The 17,663-nt window shown below is 41.1% G+C and overlaps 1 protein-coding gene across 3 annotated transcripts in view; it reads left to right on the top strand.

The window, feature by feature from the left end:
- Positions 1-28: 28 nt before the first annotated feature.
- Positions 29-17,663, top strand: part of LOC147171652 (rho guanine nucleotide exchange factor TIAM1-like) — a 55,357-nt gene continuing 37,722 nt past the window's right edge. For 2 of the 3 annotated variants that reach the window (XR_015095612.1, XM_086081086.1), the window contains exon 1: positions 29-177. The gene's annotated coding sequence lies outside the window, so the exon portion shown is untranslated. Of the gene's footprint in view, positions 178-9,394; positions 9,498-17,663 lie in introns of those variants that run through there. The other variant, XM_086081087.1, reaches the window with a different exon arrangement.

The raw sequence follows: 17,663 nt of genomic DNA, 5'->3' as shown, positions 1-17,663 counted from the left end.
CTCCACAAGGGGAGGGGAGGGAGGGAGGGAGGCGATCCACCACCTCCTCCCGCACCTCCCGCACCTCCTCCCGGCCGCGGCGTGTGATAACAACACGCGTGGAGCACAAGACGACACCTTTTGGCCGCTTCGATGTCACGATGGACGCCGGCGCACCGCGACGCGGGTGACGGGGAGGTAGGCGGACATGTTGGCGCTGCACCCCGGAAGTGCGACGTCCCGGTCGTGGCAAGGATAAATAACCCGTGTGCGCGTGCACGTCTCTCTCTCCCCGCGTGGCGTCGAGCTGGAGCGCGTGCGCGGATGCGTGGACAAGGTTGCCCCCCCCCGCAGTGCAAATTTGGCGTCCACGCACGCCAGCAACTGAAGTCGCGCATTCATTTGGTGGTTCGGTGCATCTCATTTGCATGTGTGGAAAAGCAGTGACGTCGATGCTGATTGATTTTGGGGAGGGGGGTAAATAGGGGGGGGGGGGGGGTGTTGCGTGCTCAGCCTGTGTGAAATTGTTGCATTTTTTTGCAGAGTCATGTGGCTAACAGAAGCTCGAAGCGCTTTGATGCCAATGCTGATGATGATGATGATGATGTTGCTCTTCATCTTCCTCTTTGGTTCACCTGAGGAAAGCCTTGTTTACCACCGCAAGTGTAAAAAAACAAAAAAAAACAAGTTGACTCGCCTGAACGTGTCCCGACTATCCAGTAATTCACTTTATTACCCGCTCCCGACTGTTCGGTAGAAATGGTGCGTTTTCAGAAAAGTCACAAGATGCCGCCAAAGGCCAGTCTTCAAATAGGAAAGTAGTATACTACCTTGTTGCCTTGAGATAAGAGTGACCTGACTTCAGAGTTAAAGGTACCAGCTGTTTTTTGACAAATGTTTTGTTAGACTAAAAAAAAAAAAAAAGAATCTTCAAGTTGTTTATTGAACTTTACTCTCAAACAATAACAAAGACATGCTAGCTTAATGCTAACACACTCAGCAAAACACCATATACAGGCTAACAAATAGCATTGCTAGTCACAAGGTATTTTTTCCAAAACCGTTCAGTCTGTAAACCATTTTCTAGGATAAAGTTTTAAGATATAAAAATGTGTGGGCTCCAACTGTTAATATAGGTAATTATTAGGGCCGGGAATCTTTGACTGTCTCACGATTCGATTCCGATTTTTGGGCCTGCGATTCGATTCAGAATCTATTATCGATTCAGAACGATTTTAGATTCAAAACGATTGGATTGACAATGATTTCTGCTTCATTTTTATAGATATGCAAAGAATTTTCATGATCTACTCCAGTCTGACTCGCTAATGCTAATTAGCGCGCTACTCGTGACACTTTTATCACTCAAAAGAAGGACTATTCATACAAAAGAAGAAGCATCTTAACATCCTACACTGCAAAAACAAACAAACTTTTATTGGAATAACTTAACAGTGTATCAGCACACGCGGAACCGCACTGCCTCTAAGTGGCCAAATCGTGTACAACATGAACAGCGCTCCCAATAAAGGCACACACAATCAAGGGCAAGACAGTATAAAATAATTGAACATTTAAAATCGATTCTGAATCATACTAAATGAGAATCAAATTTTTTTGGGGGGGGGGGCACACCCCTAGTAATTATAAACCAATTTAGTGGGACTTCAAATTTGGGCTATTTGTGGCAGATGGCGTGTACCTGTGAGGCGAGTTGCGTCACATAAAACACATCACACCTTTTCCCGATTATTGTTGATCATATCACAATTATTGTGACCCCCGCCGCTTAATCGCAATCGAAACCTCGGTTGCGAAAATTGAAATCCTCCACAGAGTGGGCCGATGTTGGCCTTTTCACCGAGTTTCTCCGTACGCATTCGAAGCCCCGCCCACCCGCCTCCCCCGCCGCCCGTGTCATCACAAAGATGCCGAGTGTTGTCTGCCACACACGCAGGAATGTTCCCCGTCGCGTAATTGTGTCACACGCGCGCACGTACAGTGCACAAAAAATGTTGTTGACTTGCAGACAAGCGCGGCGTTGAAGTCCTTCGCGCCTTCGCGCGTTCACGCGCGGCCCACTCACACATAACGGCTCGTTCTTTTGCAATTGGAAATGACTCCCAAGTCAACTTTGCACACGAGCAGCGGAGTGGGGGGGGGGGGGGGGGGGGGCACTCGAGTCACATGACAAGTTTTAGAACTCGGCACTTGATTGGCTCAAACGTATGTAAGAATTGACTTGTCTCGACTTTGGCTGCGTTTAGAATCTCTTTCCACTCTATTGGCACCTAAATAGTGAGTTTGCCATTTTTGTAGTTTTTGTTCAAACGTGTCGTCGGCTTAAAGTCAGGGATGTCCAAACATTTTCCTTCGAAAATAAATAGTGAAGGATGCAAGGTTCTACTTTGACATTGTCCAGCTTTATAAAAAAAAAAAAGTAAAACCAATCAATCAAACAATTATTTTTGTATATTAGTTTATATATATATATATATATATATATATATATATATATATATATATATATATATATATATATATATATATATATATATATTAGGGGTGTGCCCAAAAAATCGATTCTCATTTAGTACAATTCAGAATCGATTTTAAATGTCCCAAAGTCGATTTCATTTAAATGATTTGATACTGCTTCGGTCTGTGTGCGCCTTTTATTTGGAGCGCTGTTCATGTTGTACCCGCTTTAGCCACTTGGGGGCAGTGTGGTTCCACGCGGTCGAATACACTGTTAAGTTGTCGCCACGTGAGAGAGCGAAGGAGGGAAAAGTCACCATCAAGTTATTCCAATAAAAGTTGTTGTTTTTTTTCAGCGTGGTGCCGTTCTTTTGAGTGATAAAAGTGAAAATATATCTTTCATATTGGACGAGCGCCGACTGTCAAACTTTTGCTGAGAGTATGAAAAAAAAAAACATCTTTAAACCTATAGTTGCAATGTAAAATGAGACAACAAACAAAGGAGTTGCACTCATCATGTCGTGATCAAAAAAAAAAAAGAAGTTCATTTTGTCTTTAGCGCCCTCTATTGACAACACATCACAACGCAAACAGATTTAAAGGGCTTTGTTGATATGAATAATTTTGTTTGGATTTATGGTGACGTACAAACCACTTCTCTGCATTGGGAATGATGATGATGACGATGATGATGATGATGATGATGATGATGATGAGCCTCAGCTTTTTCAGCTCCCTTCTAATGACTCCAGCTTCAAAAGCTGAAGTGATTTTTTTCCCCCTTTTTTTCTGGTAATGATTGCACGGCGGTCGGCGCGGCCCGCCGCGAACTGCGGACGAGCGTGCGGTTCGCAGTTGCACTCTCGCGCTTCGGCTCCGTGCGGCCGACGTGACAGATGAGCTGCTGGTGAATGTCAGCCGAAAGTGGAGAATGGCCAATTGATGGGTGCTTTTATTTTGAAATGCAACATCAGGTTTTGATGTGACCTGAGGTGGTCTCGTTTCCTCCAGGACTGGAATTAGGTGTGTTGTACGGTGAATTGTCTGGCTTTTATTTTGAAAGTGGTTTTTACCCGTAATGTCTAGTAAGAAGAAAATAAGTGGCGGCTGGCTTGACACGGTCTTTTCGAGTGGAGCCTTTTTTTTTTTTAATTAGTTCGTTCGTATGATTTTCATCTTTTCTTTTTTTTTATCAAATGGCTGCAACTGGCAACTTTCTGGCGAGTTTGGTAAGAAAAAATAATTGTATTATTTTTTTATAGCGGTGGTCACGTAGCGATGGGATGTGTTTTTATTTCAATAAGCAGAATTGCGCTCCGCCTTTTGCCGTGCGGCTTTTGCATTTTCCCGAGAATCCTCAATGACTTTTGTGTCTTTGATGTGGACCCTCGAGAGGCTTCCCGCTGTCGGAATCGTCAGCTAACGATCTCCCGTCCTGGCCGCAATTTTTCATGCTTTCACACGTGCCGACTCGGCACGTTGGCTCGTGGCCAACGTTGAAGACCTTCAAGAAAACGCACACTTTGTATTTAAAAAAAACAAACAAACAAAAAAAACTCCGACTTTGAGCTTTGCTGAATGTGCATTTTCTCCTTTTCTATTTGTTCAGGACTCTGAATTGCACATTATGTTCATTGAAAACGCAAAATTTACTTTTGTATTTACACAGATTTACGTTTGTTTGATTCATGGTTATTCTATATAGTGCCACAGACAAAATGTAAAATATTACGGCACTTTGGCGATTATTTGTTCTTTAAATATGTTTAAAATGAGTCTTATTGTTTGAGAATGTTTCATTAAGTTATATAAGAGTAGGAGTTAAAAAGTGTTTTTTCCCGAACATGTGTGAATTGCCTCGTACCTGGCGATGCCGATTAATCCCGCTTAGGAATCTATAAATTGATTATTGCGATTTTATTTTATTTATTTATTTTTCTTCCATGCTTAACGTGTCAACCCTAAGTAAGACGTTTTGTTGAATATTTCCATCCAAAAATGTATTTAAACCGATATCGACCTGGATGCATATCGAATTGATTCAAAAATCGCGCGCTGTAATATCGCGATATATTGCCCAATCGATTTTTTTTAACACCCCAAATTTTTAATATCTTTGAGTCGATTTTTTTCTCTTGTTTTCTTTTTTTTATTTATATGTGTTTGAAAAATAACATTCATTCAAATTCGAAAAATTGAAAAACTATTTTCTGTAACAAAATCAAATGAAAACAAAGGTACTTGTAAGAACATATTTTTCTTCGTGTAACTTTTTTTGACAGCTACAATTTATATTCTGCCGCGACCTATCGTCGGAAAAAATGCCGTCATTCTTTCCAACTTTATTCATCTGACTCAAATGAGTTGGCAGAGGGAGACGCTCTCTCGTTTACTCGTAAGGCGGAACGTTAGCGAGCGAAACATCGGCATCGGCGTTTGCTTCATTATCCGGATTGGCGCCATACGACTTGATCCCTTCGCCCGCCATCTTAACTCGCGTTTAATGAGGAGCGAAGGCCCACGTTGTTTTTCTCACGTCACCTTTCCCCAAATGTGGAAAGAGTGCCGGTGGCGCCGGTGGCGCGGGAGCCCGATAAACGTACGTCAAACGTGGCCCCGGGGCTAAAATCACAGCCGGAGTGGCTTGAAATAAAAGGTCAGTTAATAATTGACTCAGCACGACTCAATTAACGCAATTGTCGAGCAGTCGCCGTGATGAGAAATTCTATTCATACTGGCACTCCAACGCTGCTCAACGTGCCCAATAACGTTAAATAAAGTGGAGGCCAGGACAAGAGGAGCGATGGAACGCAAATGTGACGCACTGTGAAAACAATACACACTAACGTGTCTCACGCCAGCGCTGGAGTCACAATTAACAAATCGGGCGTCTGCGTCCCAGTAAACACGAGGCGTTGTGGGTTCGGCAGCGCGAGTCCGCTGACTCGGCAAACGGACGTTCTCAGACCGCGCCGGTGTGTTGAGAAAAGGACAACAACAAAATGACGTGCTTAGCAAATAAGAAAACGGCTACGGTTGCAATTACGTGTCGTTGAACGCAGGATTCGGATTCATATCGTGTCGGTGGAATAAGAATTAAAGTCAACCGGAAACATTTTTTAACAACAACATGTCATATGTGACCTCACGAGTCTAAACATGACATTCTGATGAATGTTATATTTGTGGAATATGAGAAAAATGAAAAAAAAAATAATAATTATCCATCTGAGGGGGCGGCCATTTTGCCACTTGCTGTCCACTGAAGATGACATCACAGTTGCTCAGGGCTCAGGCAACGACCAATCAGAGCTCACCGGTTTTCTGAAGCTGAGCTGTGATTGGTCGTTACCCGAGACCCGAGCAACCGTGATGTCATTTTCGCTCGATAGCAAGTGGCAAAATGGCCGCCTTCTGATATTGATAAAAACGGCTGGATTTGGCTCCTTGACTCATAATTCACTAACGCAATATTAACCAAAATACAGTATTTAGACATAGAACATATTCTTGTCAATAATTTTTTTGGGGGGGGTTGACTTCCGCTTTAAACAGGTTAAGCCACCTGTTTTAATCCATCTCAAGGGGCTGCCATTTTGATATTGTACCGCCCTCTGCTTTTGATATCAAAGTGCCTTCGGGCTCGCATTGCAAATTTGATGAGTTTTCACTTGTAATGATACTTTGCGGTGTTATTTTCATTCATTGAGAAGACTTTATTTAAATTGAGTGCAGATTCAAACGTGTCAAACATCTGCTGCAGCTGAGAACAATTAATAAATCTCTTTAATCCAATCTGTACAAAACGTGGGAAATGTTAATCGGATATATTTTTAAGCCGGCCGGCACGACCAGTTCATCCGTCTGAAAGGCAGAAGATATTGTTATTATCAAGATCAATCTGCCGTACAACAGTTTGACTGGTGGCGGGTTGTTGCAGTGCCATTGAGCGGATGAGAAGCTGATAAACGTTTCTCGTCAGCCGAAGTTTGATTGACAGCGCCGCCGCCGAGCCGTCGCCGGTGCTGCGCCGCTTGTGTGACTGACGGCGTGACGGCGTGACGGCGGCCTCACCTGCCAGCATGCCAAGGCGCTTTTGTGCTGTTTGACAGGAAGAGACAGCAGAGCCGTTCAAATAAAATCCAAGATTTAAATTTTTTTAATCCAATCTCAGATTGGAATAAAGTTTTATTTCTATAAAATGAAAAATCAAATGACAAAATGGCAGTATCCAAAACTTGGAGGGAAAAAAAATCATTTTAACTCATTCACTGCCATTGACAACTATAGACGTCAAAAATTCATTTGAACTATTAGTTTAACATTTTTTCCCCACATTTGTTAACAAGAGTATGAAAACCTAGAGAAGAAAATATTGTAAATGTGAAAAAAATTGTGTAATAAAGTCATGTGATTAATTACAATTAATTAGTTTAGTTTTAATTGTAATTAATCACATGACCAGATAAAAATTTATGTGATTAATCGTGAGTTGCCTATTAGTCATGTGATTTAATTACAATTAATTAGTTTAGTTTTAATTGTAATTAATCACATGACCAGATAAAAAATATATACATATGTGATTAATCGTGAGTTAACTATTAGTCATGTGATTAATTACAATTAATTAGTTTAGTTAATTGTAATTAATCACATGACCAGATATAAAATTTGTGATTAATCGTGAGTTAACTATTAGTCATGTGATTGATTACAATTAATTAGTTTAGTTTTAATTGTAATTAATCGCACAACCAGATATAAAATTTGTGATTAACCGTGAGCTAATTATTAGTCATGTGATTAATTACAATTAATTAGTTTAGTGTTTTTTTTAAAATTGTAATTAATCGCATGACCAGATATAAAAAAAATTGTGATTAATCGTGAGTTAACTATTAAAGTCATGTGATTAATTACAATTAATTCATTTAGTTTTAATTGTAATTACAATTCATTAGTTTAGTTTTGATTGTAATTAATCGCATGACTTCAATAGTTAACTCACGATTAATCACAAATTTTATATCTGTTCTAAATGTACAATAAACACTTTTTTCTAGGTTTTCATACTCTCGTTAACAAAAGCAGGAAAAAATGTGAAACTTATAGAAATAGTTCAAATGAGTTTTTGATGTCTAAAGCCGTCAATGGCAGTGAATGAGTTAAAAACATTTGCCTTCTTGCCCCACTAGTCAGAGTTGAGGTGATTGCCACGTGACATGGCCGCCGCTGCCATGACAACAGCCAGCCAGCCGTTTCATTCCCACTCCCATTTGGGCCACCTCAGATGTTGCAAAAAGGATGGCCGGGCAGCAACATTTAATCCTTTGCTGCCCTCGAGGGAAGGCGCCGGGTTCTAAGGGACAAAGCCAGAGAGAGAGAGACAGAGAGAGACTTAAAAAAAAGAAGAGAGGCCATATTACGGGAAATGGAGGCTTTAACGGCTTGTACAGTAAGTGGTTTGACTTTTGCGAATTGGCCTATTAATGAATTTGTTTTTTTTGGGGGGGGGAACTATCCTCCGCTATTTGCACTGCAAAAAAAAGACAGTTGAAAATTTAAGAAGAAAAAAATAAAGTAAAATAATAAATAATAAAATCATAAAAATTAGTAAAATAAGAAAATGATTACTCCAAATTTTACTTAAATTTACCTGTAAGATTTTGAAAAATAAGAAAGCCGTCTGGAAAATAAACAATTAATATTGACTTTTTCCAAGCTATAATTTATAGAACAATTTACTTAAAATACATTCATATTCTTTCACGTTTGGCCAACTTGAGGGTCAAGCAGGGAGGTGCCATTTTGATTGTATTTGGTATTTGGTATGACGCAGCCAGGGATTGAACCCACAACCTCCCAGTTTGAGGGTAGACACCCTAACACTAGACCACTGAGCTGCTAGTTTACTTCACTGGAAATCGGTAAAATTAGCATTTTTTTACATGAAAAAATTGATTGTTTTCACACTTGTATGTTCCCCCCCAATTTATCTTATTACTAGATTATGCAAAATCTTAAAATAAGAAAATGCAACTTCTAAAACCCCAGTTCAGGACCTTTGATATTGGTTCGTCATCTTAAAATGTGGCAAATGTTTGTTTTAAGCCTCACAGCACTTTAAATTTGCTGTTAACACTCGCTCCAAGACAATTCATATAATTAAGTAATAAGTATCTTAAAATAATCTTATTTTAAGTAAAAAAATAACTTGTCAGCGCAAAATAAGCACATTTGGGTTACATTTAAGAAATGATGTCTGATTTCAGTTTTTGCAGCGTGCTGTGAACAAACCTTGCTCCCTTCTGATACGATGCCACAAGAGGGCACCAAAATCCCGTCTTCGTTCATTCGGTGCCATTGACGAGTATACTTGTCAATTACGCTCTTCAACAGGAATGGGTGGGGAAGGGCCTGATGTTGCTCTGCTGTCAATTCCAAGCTTGGAAACAACTTTACTGACACACAATCACCAGTAGATGGCAACGATGCACCAGCGGGAGAAACGGCTGCATTTTGTTAGCTAAACTTTTTGTTCTACTGCCGATTACGAAAGAATAGAAAAAAGCAGAATCGTGATGAAAGGAGAGTGGAGTGGGGAACTTTGCCAGTTCTCTCGAATAAATAAAACAAGTCGCTAGGTTTGATGCTAATCACTTTTGGGTCATTTCAATTGCGAAGATTTGTGTATTTTGAAGTATCCAGTCTCATTTTTAACTGAGGATGTTTAGTGTAAACATGATGCGTCTCTTGCAGGCGCGGGGCGGGGGTGAAGGGGCAATTAGAGAGCAGACGGAGGGGAACTCGCATTCCGGCCGCCTGCAGCTTTGAATGGAGGGAGGGTGGAATGGAGAGGGAGGGAGGGAGGGAGGGATGAGGCAATTCCAAACAGTCCTCCCTCCCTCCCTCCTTCACTTGCACAAGTCCTGCCGGCGCGTGAGGGCAGTCGGTCTGAGCCGGACTTGAGGATCATGAATGGAGCTTTAAATGCACACGAGTCGACTTTGTGACGAAGCTTTGTGGCCGTTCAGACAGTAAGTTGACAAAAGTGCGCTTTTTCAGTGTCTTGTTGGGGGTCCCTCAGGGGGGGGGGGGGGGGGGGGGCCGCGTCATGTTGTTACCTGTAGCTCCCCGCCGCTGCAAACTTTTCTTATGTGTTGTCATTGTAATGATGAAAGTGATTTTTTTTTTTTTTTTGTGTGTGTGTCATGCTGAAAAGCTAATTTGAGTAAAGTCAGTTTTGGAAAAGGTTCAAGATTCACAATAAATGTCATAATATATGAAAGGTAATTCTTTCCACAGTGTTGAAATTTCAGCGTAAAATTTACTAAAAAAAAACACAGGTTAAATAACTCTGGAGAGAGTAAACATGTGGGAGTCCACTTATTTGCTCTTCTCAGGTAGAAAATCAAATCTGCCCCCGCTCGCCCATTCCCACCTCAAATAACTCTGGTAAGTGTTAATTTTACACAAAATGATCTGCGTTTCTTTAAAAAAATAATACCAAAAAAATTATTTTTATTCACAATAAATCTTATCATCACAAATGAATAGGCATCAGGCTTTTTTTTTTTCTTTAAATTTTCTACCAGATGATGTTACGTTTCTCCCCATTCAAAGCATGCAGCAAAATGTCACACCTTTCACTGTTTTCCACCAAGGGGGGCTGCTACTGAAAAGATAGTGATAGAGTGCATCCTGAAAAGAGGGAGGAAAGTGTGTTTGTGTGTATTTGTGTTCTTTTTTTTTTTTCCTTCTTGTGTGTGTTTGTTGGTGCGGAGATGGCATTGGTGGGTATAGACAGACTTAAATGTTTCCGTCAATTTTTGTTGCCCACAAGTTAGCTTTACTCCCTCTCCCATTCAAAGCATGCAGCAAAATGCAAAATTCAAGGGCCGGATAAAAAAAATAGATAAATTCCTGGTGTTGTGTTTACCAAAATACAACAAATACATGTCATAATATTAAAATAATGGACATGCTCAAATGTTTCAGTCGCTATTTGAATTTCACATTTGTCCGCCGGAAGGCTGAACTTTTTCCTCCATTCAAAGCATGCAGCAAAACGTTACGTTTTTTCTTCTGCAAAGGGTGCCTTGCAGCTGAAGTGTGTTTGCAAGTGAATTTGAAATAGGCTTGATGTGGTCAAAGTCAAAGAGAAATCTCCCAGGGTGCTTTCTGAAGCGTGTGTGTGTGTGTGTGTGTGTGTGTGTTAATTAAAATGAGGGGGAAAAAATCCCCATATTGTGTTCCTCCAAAGCCCCCCCTGTGTGCCCCCCCCCCCCCCCCCCCCCTGTGGTGAGAATTGCTCATCTGGTGTCATAGTCATGGAAATGCATCGACCGGCTTGCCGCCGTGTGCTCGTCGTCCTCAAGGCTGCTTCTGTCTTCTTCTGTCTTTTCTCTTAAAGGACACGCAAAACATCCACGAATATAAAAGTCACATGTGCGCTTGTGCAAAAAAAAAAACGAAGTTAAGCGCTGCCGTTCTCGCGTGATCGCGTTTTAAGTCGAAGCCACAAAGCCGGGCATTGTCCATTTGAGTCGGTCTGGGATCAGGTGCTCCATTAGCTTGTTAGCACGGCGAGCACAGCAAGCACCTGAAAGCCGTGTTGTCTGGTTCTCTTCATTTGGTTGGGAAAGATTTATTTTTGCGTTATTTTTGAAGGCACATCGTCCACTGTGAGCTTCAACCGCCGCTAATGCTAATGCTAATGCTAGCTAGCAACGAGCTTCGGCTGGCTACTCGTGCGGCAAAACACGTTGCGGACGAAGAAGAAAGAAGGCGGAAGAAAGTCATGCTAATTGCTAAGCTAACCTAAGACACGTATTTTTCACAGAGTCTCTCGCTTTTGCTAAAAGTCACTGCAACCAGAAGTGCTAAGTTTGAACTGAAATTTCAAATTGTGTTTGAAATTGTCACACAGAAAATGTTTCGAGACAATAAAATACACTTTGCCGTTATACACAATTTGAATTTAAGAAATAAAAAGTTAATTATATGAATTGGTCCCTGGGATAATGAGAATTTGTCCGCAATGGCCGACGATCTGGTCCACTGTCGCCGCAACTTGCGACTTGAGTAGTTGTCGAGGTGACAGTGGACGGGACCGGATGGTCGTTCGTTGCCGGAGCTCGCCGTTCAAGGCGGGCGAGACTTTCTCACTCGACCAATGAAAGGCAGTTTGCAACGACGGAGTCCAACCCAAGTCACGCTTAGGACCGCCCCCCTCATTTGAATAACATTTTGTCCTGGCAGTATGGAAAAAAACGGCCAAAATTCAAATAAATAAATGACTAAATAAATAAATAAATGACTAAAAGGGAAAATAAAAACGAATATAAAAAAATATAATAAAAAAATGTAACACAAATTTATGTATTTTTGTTGTTGTTTTTATTTCCATTTATATTTAGTTTATTTGTTTATTTTTTTATTTAATTTTGGAATTATCCGTTTTTATTTTCACTTCATTTATTTATTTAGTCATTTATTAATTTTGAATTTTGGCAGTTTTGGTCCTCCATAAAATGGAAAGCCGATAATACGTAATGACATCTCAAAGGATTGCATTCATTTATTTATTTATTTTCTTAAGAGCTCACTCAGTATTGTTCATTCGATTTGACATGTCATCATCATTGCTCTCTCTCTTTTTATTTTTTATTTTTTTTTAAGCATTCGTTTATTTTAGATAAACGTGGGGTTAACATTGATATTTAGAAAGCGACTTTGCTGTGTGTTGATTTTTATTTATTTTTGGCTCATTTAAGGAAGATACATGAGTAGCAACCTCTGGCAAATCGGTCCTACATTTGATCAAAGCAGCCGACATGGCTTGAAAACAAAAAAGCTGAATGGCACAACGTGTCTCTCGGCTGCCTTAAAGGTGACGTTTACATTTACGGCGCCGTTATTATCCACAGTGAGATTGAACGGACTCGGCTGGATTGAGAGCAGCGGTTCCTTTCCCGGCTTGCGCCGGAAGCCTCCCGCAGCGCCGGGCCTTTTTCCGTCCCCGGCCTTCTTGTGTAGTCGAGTGTGTCGCGATGCAGCTCGGCGCCGCTCGGGTGCACAATGCAACACGGCGGGAGAAGCACTCGGGGGCGTGTCGTGGTGGAGGGTAACGCTCAGGGGAAGCGGGGTAAAAACATCATCTGTGTCCAAATAATGCACGTCTCTCAAGTCGGCGCTGCCGGATGCACTTGATAGCACATTTACGTGACGTGCTGGCGTTCCGTCTTTCGCTGTCTTTTCTCTTCGGAACGCTCATCAATATTAAAAGCGCTGATGGAAATGCGCCTCGACGTCGGCCCAGATGTGTTTGGGGTGAAGTTTGGTGCACGTCTTGTCATTTACTGACCTGGAAGAAAATGTGCCAGATGAGGAAACACATTTGGGATGCAGTTTGCATTTTTAGTCACCGGCGTGGAAGGCGGCGAAGGGGGACCGGTCGCCGCTGGAAGGCCTGGGGATGTTTTGACGTCATCAAAGGCAGTGGGCAGCAACGGTGGCCTGAATGGTTTGTGACATAAGAGTGTGCAAAGTTGGCCTTCCTCTAAATGTGTTACCCCCAAGCTGAGTCTATTTAGCCTCAAATAACTCGTGTCAGTATGCGTGTTTGCGACCTTGCTTCCTATTCTGCCCCACACAAAACAAAAAAAGATATTTAAATAAAGCAGTCTCCCTGCACAACTGTTTCCCCTCTGAAAATGCTTAAAAATAGTGGATCTAAACTACTTCCCTGAGGAACGCCACTCCAAATTGTGTCTGAATATTACACTGAAGGTACAAAATCCCGTTTTCATGTTCGTGATCACACACTAACTAGGCCATTGTATACAGTAAATGTATTAGTGTATGATAGGACTGCTCGATTATGAAGAATATATTAATCACGATTATTTTGGTAATAGTTGAAATCACGATTATTTTTTGGTACAAAACAAGACCATGTCTAAATGAAAACAAATATTAAGACACATGAAATTCTTTGAAACACTAACATGCAAGTTCCTTTTGGATGAAACAAGAGTTATTTTAAATTTAAAAAAGGTGCAAATTATAAACTTAAACAACACAAAATTAGTATCAATAAAAACATTTTTGCGATTATGCTAATTTTGTAATTGTGTAGTGTAATAATTGAAATTATAATTGAAAACTGGATTTTGTACCCTCAGTGTAATATTCAGACATAATTTGGAGTGGTGTTCCTCAAGGATATGCTTTAGGTCCACTAGATTTCTATGCTAGGTGAACCCTCTTTTTAGTGAGATGATCAAGTAAAAAAAACTCAACTTTAAATTGACTCCAACATTTTGGCGAAAGTCTCCACAGAAGAATCCAGTCTGTTTTAACGGCTTTGGAGAGGGGACTCTCCTTGTGTCCCAATATTTTCGTCCACACGTTACAACAAAGGTTTTGCACAAAAAGACTTCTAACATCAAGAGGTGGCAATTCCAGGTCCAGGAAGTAGAAACCCTGCCACAGTTTAGCTTTAACCCCAGGTGCTAGCGAGCTAGCTCCGATAGTGCTCGTTTACCTTCTAGGGAGCTAACTAGCTAGTTAGCATCAGGGGCTAAAGCCAAACTGTGGCATTTAGCCCCAGGTGCTAGCTAGCTAGCTCCATTGGTGCTCATTTTACCTGCTAGGGAGCTAGCAAGCTAGCCGGCTAGCTAGCATCAGGGGCTAAAGCCAAACTTTGTGGACCTGGATTTGCCACCTGTGTCTAACATCATTCGAGAGTGTAACAAAAGTTGGAGTGGCGTTCCTCAGTGAAGCTCTTAAGGTCCATTAGTTTTCTATAAAAGTCGAATTGTCCTTGTACATCAAGTTAAAAAAGAAATGTCAACGTCTTAAAGCAAGTCCGGAAGTAGAATCCCAACCCTATTTTCTTTTTCACGGTTCACGACTTGGAACTTGGAGTTGTCTCAATACTTTTTGTCCTCATACCGTCGTCTTCCCACGGGATCCTGTGCATTTGTCGCCACCAAATGTCTCTCATTTCAGTCAATAATGCTACCACAAGCGCCCCCCCCCCACCCCCCACCTCGCCACGAGCGGGACCTCCAACCCCCCCCACAGTCACCAGATGGGGCCGCTACGATACCTTCAATCGGCAATCTGTCATCGTAAAGCCGTCACGCACATACGCGCAGGGTTGGGGAAATCGTCTGCCGGGCGCGTGTGCAGAGCGGGAAAGTGTGAACGTGTGGAATGTGAAAGCATGTGAAGACAAGATGTTGCCAGAAGAGATCATCTTTGAACAAAAACGCACGGCAACGTTGTCAGATCTTGACGATGTTGCTGTGTATTTATTTTATATATTAGATCGATTCATCTAATACTGTATCTTCTTCATCTCTTTAAAGTGCTTATTTGTACTCCATGTGTATTACCTATTTATTCATGATGTGTCTACCGTTCACATCTGCATGTGTCGTACTTACTAGCGCTCCAATTCGCACTAAAAATCTGCATTCGTTATTCGTATTGAGATTAGCCACCGAATGACTGAATCGACTGGAACGGGTTCTTCGTTGTACTTTTTGCCGAATAACGTATTACAATCCAACAAATACAAATCCGATTGGCTCAAAATGGGAAATAGGAGTGCACTTATGTAGTACTTTATCTTATATTTGCTTTGTACAAAGTCATATTCAGTTATCGCATTCAAACGTATCGGAGTGTAGCACACACGGGCATGTTGACGTAGCGTAGCAACAAACGGAAAGGTGAATTCAACTTATTAGTTTAAAATAACTTTAATGTCTACCATCCTGGCCGATTAAAGGATTTTTTCTATCTTTTGGCTTAAATTGTTGCTTGTCTCATTCTAGCTAGTGCTAAGCTAGTTATCACCTGGCTGATTAGAAAACTTTTTTTTTCTCTTTTGGTCCAATTTTAAATCTATCCAAATGTGTCCTTGTCTTTTTTTCTAGCTAGTGCTAAGCTAGTTATCGCCTGGCAATTAGAATTTTTTTTCTCTCTTTTGGTCCAATTTTAAATCGATCTAAGTTGTTGCTTGTCTCATTCTAGCTAGTGCTAAGCTAGTTATCGCCTGGCCGATTAGAAAACTTATTTTTTTCTCTTTTGGTCCAATTTTAAATCTATCCAAATTTGTCCTTGTCTTTTTTTCTAGCTAGTGCTAAGCTAGTTATCGCCTGGCAATTAGAATTTTTTTTCTCTCTTTTGGTCCAATTTTAAATCTATCTAAGTTGTTGCTTGTCTCATTCTAGCTAGTGCTAAGCTAGTTATCGCCTGGCCGATTAGAAAACTTTTTTTTTTCTCTTTTGGTCCAATTTTAAATCTATCCAAATTTGTCCTTGTCTTTTTTTCTAGCTAGTGCTAAGCTAGTTATCGCCTGGCAATTAGAATTTTTTTTCTCTCTTTTGGTCCAATTTTAAATCTATCGAAGTTGTTGCTTGTCTCATTCTAGCTAGTGCTAAGCTAGTTATCGCCTGGCCGATTAGAAAACTTTTTTTTTCTCTTTTGGTCCAATTTTAAATCTATCCAAATTTGTCCTTGTCTTTTTTTCTAGCTAGTGCTAAGCTAGTTATCGCCTGGCAATTAGAATTTTTTTTTCTCTCTTTTGGTCCAATTTTAAATCTATCTAAGTTGTTGCTTGTCTCATTCTAGCTAGCGCTAAGCTAGTTATCGCCTGGCCGATTAGAAAACTTTTTTTTTCTCTCTTTTGGTCCAATTTTAAATCTATCCAAATTTGTCCTTGCCTTTTTTTCTAGCTAGTGCTAAGCTAGTTATCGCCTGGCAATTAGAATTTTTTTTCTCTCTTTTGGTCCAATTTTAAATCTATCGAAGTTGTTGCTTGTCTCATTCTAGCTAGCGCTAAGCTAGTTATCGCTCAGGTCCGGCATACACGTTTGAAAGCTCCCTTTTATTTGTTGCTAGCGCGGCGCTAGCCAGCCAAATATTCTCGTTGCTAGGATGGCGTTAGCCATAGCCGGCTATCAGCAAGGTTAGTCAGTTTGACGTTCCAGTTATCATATGTATTACTCGTGTAAATTTGTCACAAACAACGCTGCTGACTATTCTTGTCATCTTGCTCTTGTCACATTGACGTCCGCATAATAATATTCATTACCTTTTTGTACAGTAGCCACATAGTCTGCCACCCGCTCATTCGGCTCACTTTGTTGCTGTAAATCCAGAAAATCTCTTTTTGTGTTAGCATTAAAGGTTTATTCTATTCTATTGATTAGTGCAAAAAAGCTAAATGCCAACTCTGACGCAGGCGCTGACATCAAGTGCTCGATAATAAAAATCTAGTGGGGATGAAAGCACGCAAATGAATGGGACATTAAAAGACAGCCCCCCCCCCCCCCCCCAATGTACAGGTCACAAGTCAAACAAACCCCCCAGGGCCCATTCCCACCACCTCCACCTTTTGTTCGGAAAGCGCTCAGCGGCTGGCCTGCACTGCAATTAACAGATGTTTAGGGACTTCAAAGCGTGTCAATGAGCAGCTAAAGACCCGCAAGCAGGATGTGCTCGGGTCACACCTTTGCCGGGTGACGACGTTGGAGATAAAAGTGCTGCCACGCCATAGGGGGGGGGCAAATACTGGCTCCAGTCACAGTCGAACTCACGCTGTACGTTTGTTTAGCTGCGTGAAAGGTGAGAGCGTTACGAGCGTCGACGCTGAAGTTATTTTGCGACAAAAGATGGCAAATGGCTTCATAATGGAACGTGACGGCGTCACACTTACTCAAAGGAGCACCTGTTAATCTATTAAGCAACTGGTAGAGTCTAATAAAAAACAATGGTCAAAAGTTACTTGGAACATTGCCCATGGGCTACCAGGGGTGGGCAAAGTAGTTCTTTAATCCGGCCCACCGGTATGTACGTCATCAAGAGTCCTGCCGCTCCTCCATCGTGGCTTCCGGGTTCGCAATCCTGCTATTTTATCTTTTTTACTTCTTCTTTCCGCCGCCTGTTTATTTGGGCTGTGATTCCACTATTGGCCACTAGATGGCGGCACACCACTTGGCTTGGTTTTGCAAGGTATAAATTTGAAAAAAGAACGGAAATGCTTCTCGCTTAGCCTAGTTTGTGGTGTGATTATTGCATGTTAATCCTGCGTTTTATGCCTACAGAAATTGATGGCTGTAAATTAATTTGATAATATACATAAAACTATTATCTTTGTATATTGTTAGATTGAAAAAAAAATGATT

Source organism: Leptonotus elevatus, chromosome 7 (genome assembly GCF_054856555.1).
Source record: "Leptonotus elevatus isolate MCC_2025b chromosome 7, RoL_Lele_1.0, whole genome shotgun sequence".
NCBI classification, from domain to species: domain Eukaryota; kingdom Metazoa; phylum Chordata; class Actinopteri; order Syngnathiformes; family Syngnathidae; genus Leptonotus; species Leptonotus elevatus.
This window is presented reverse-complemented; position numbering and strand designations above follow the sequence as displayed.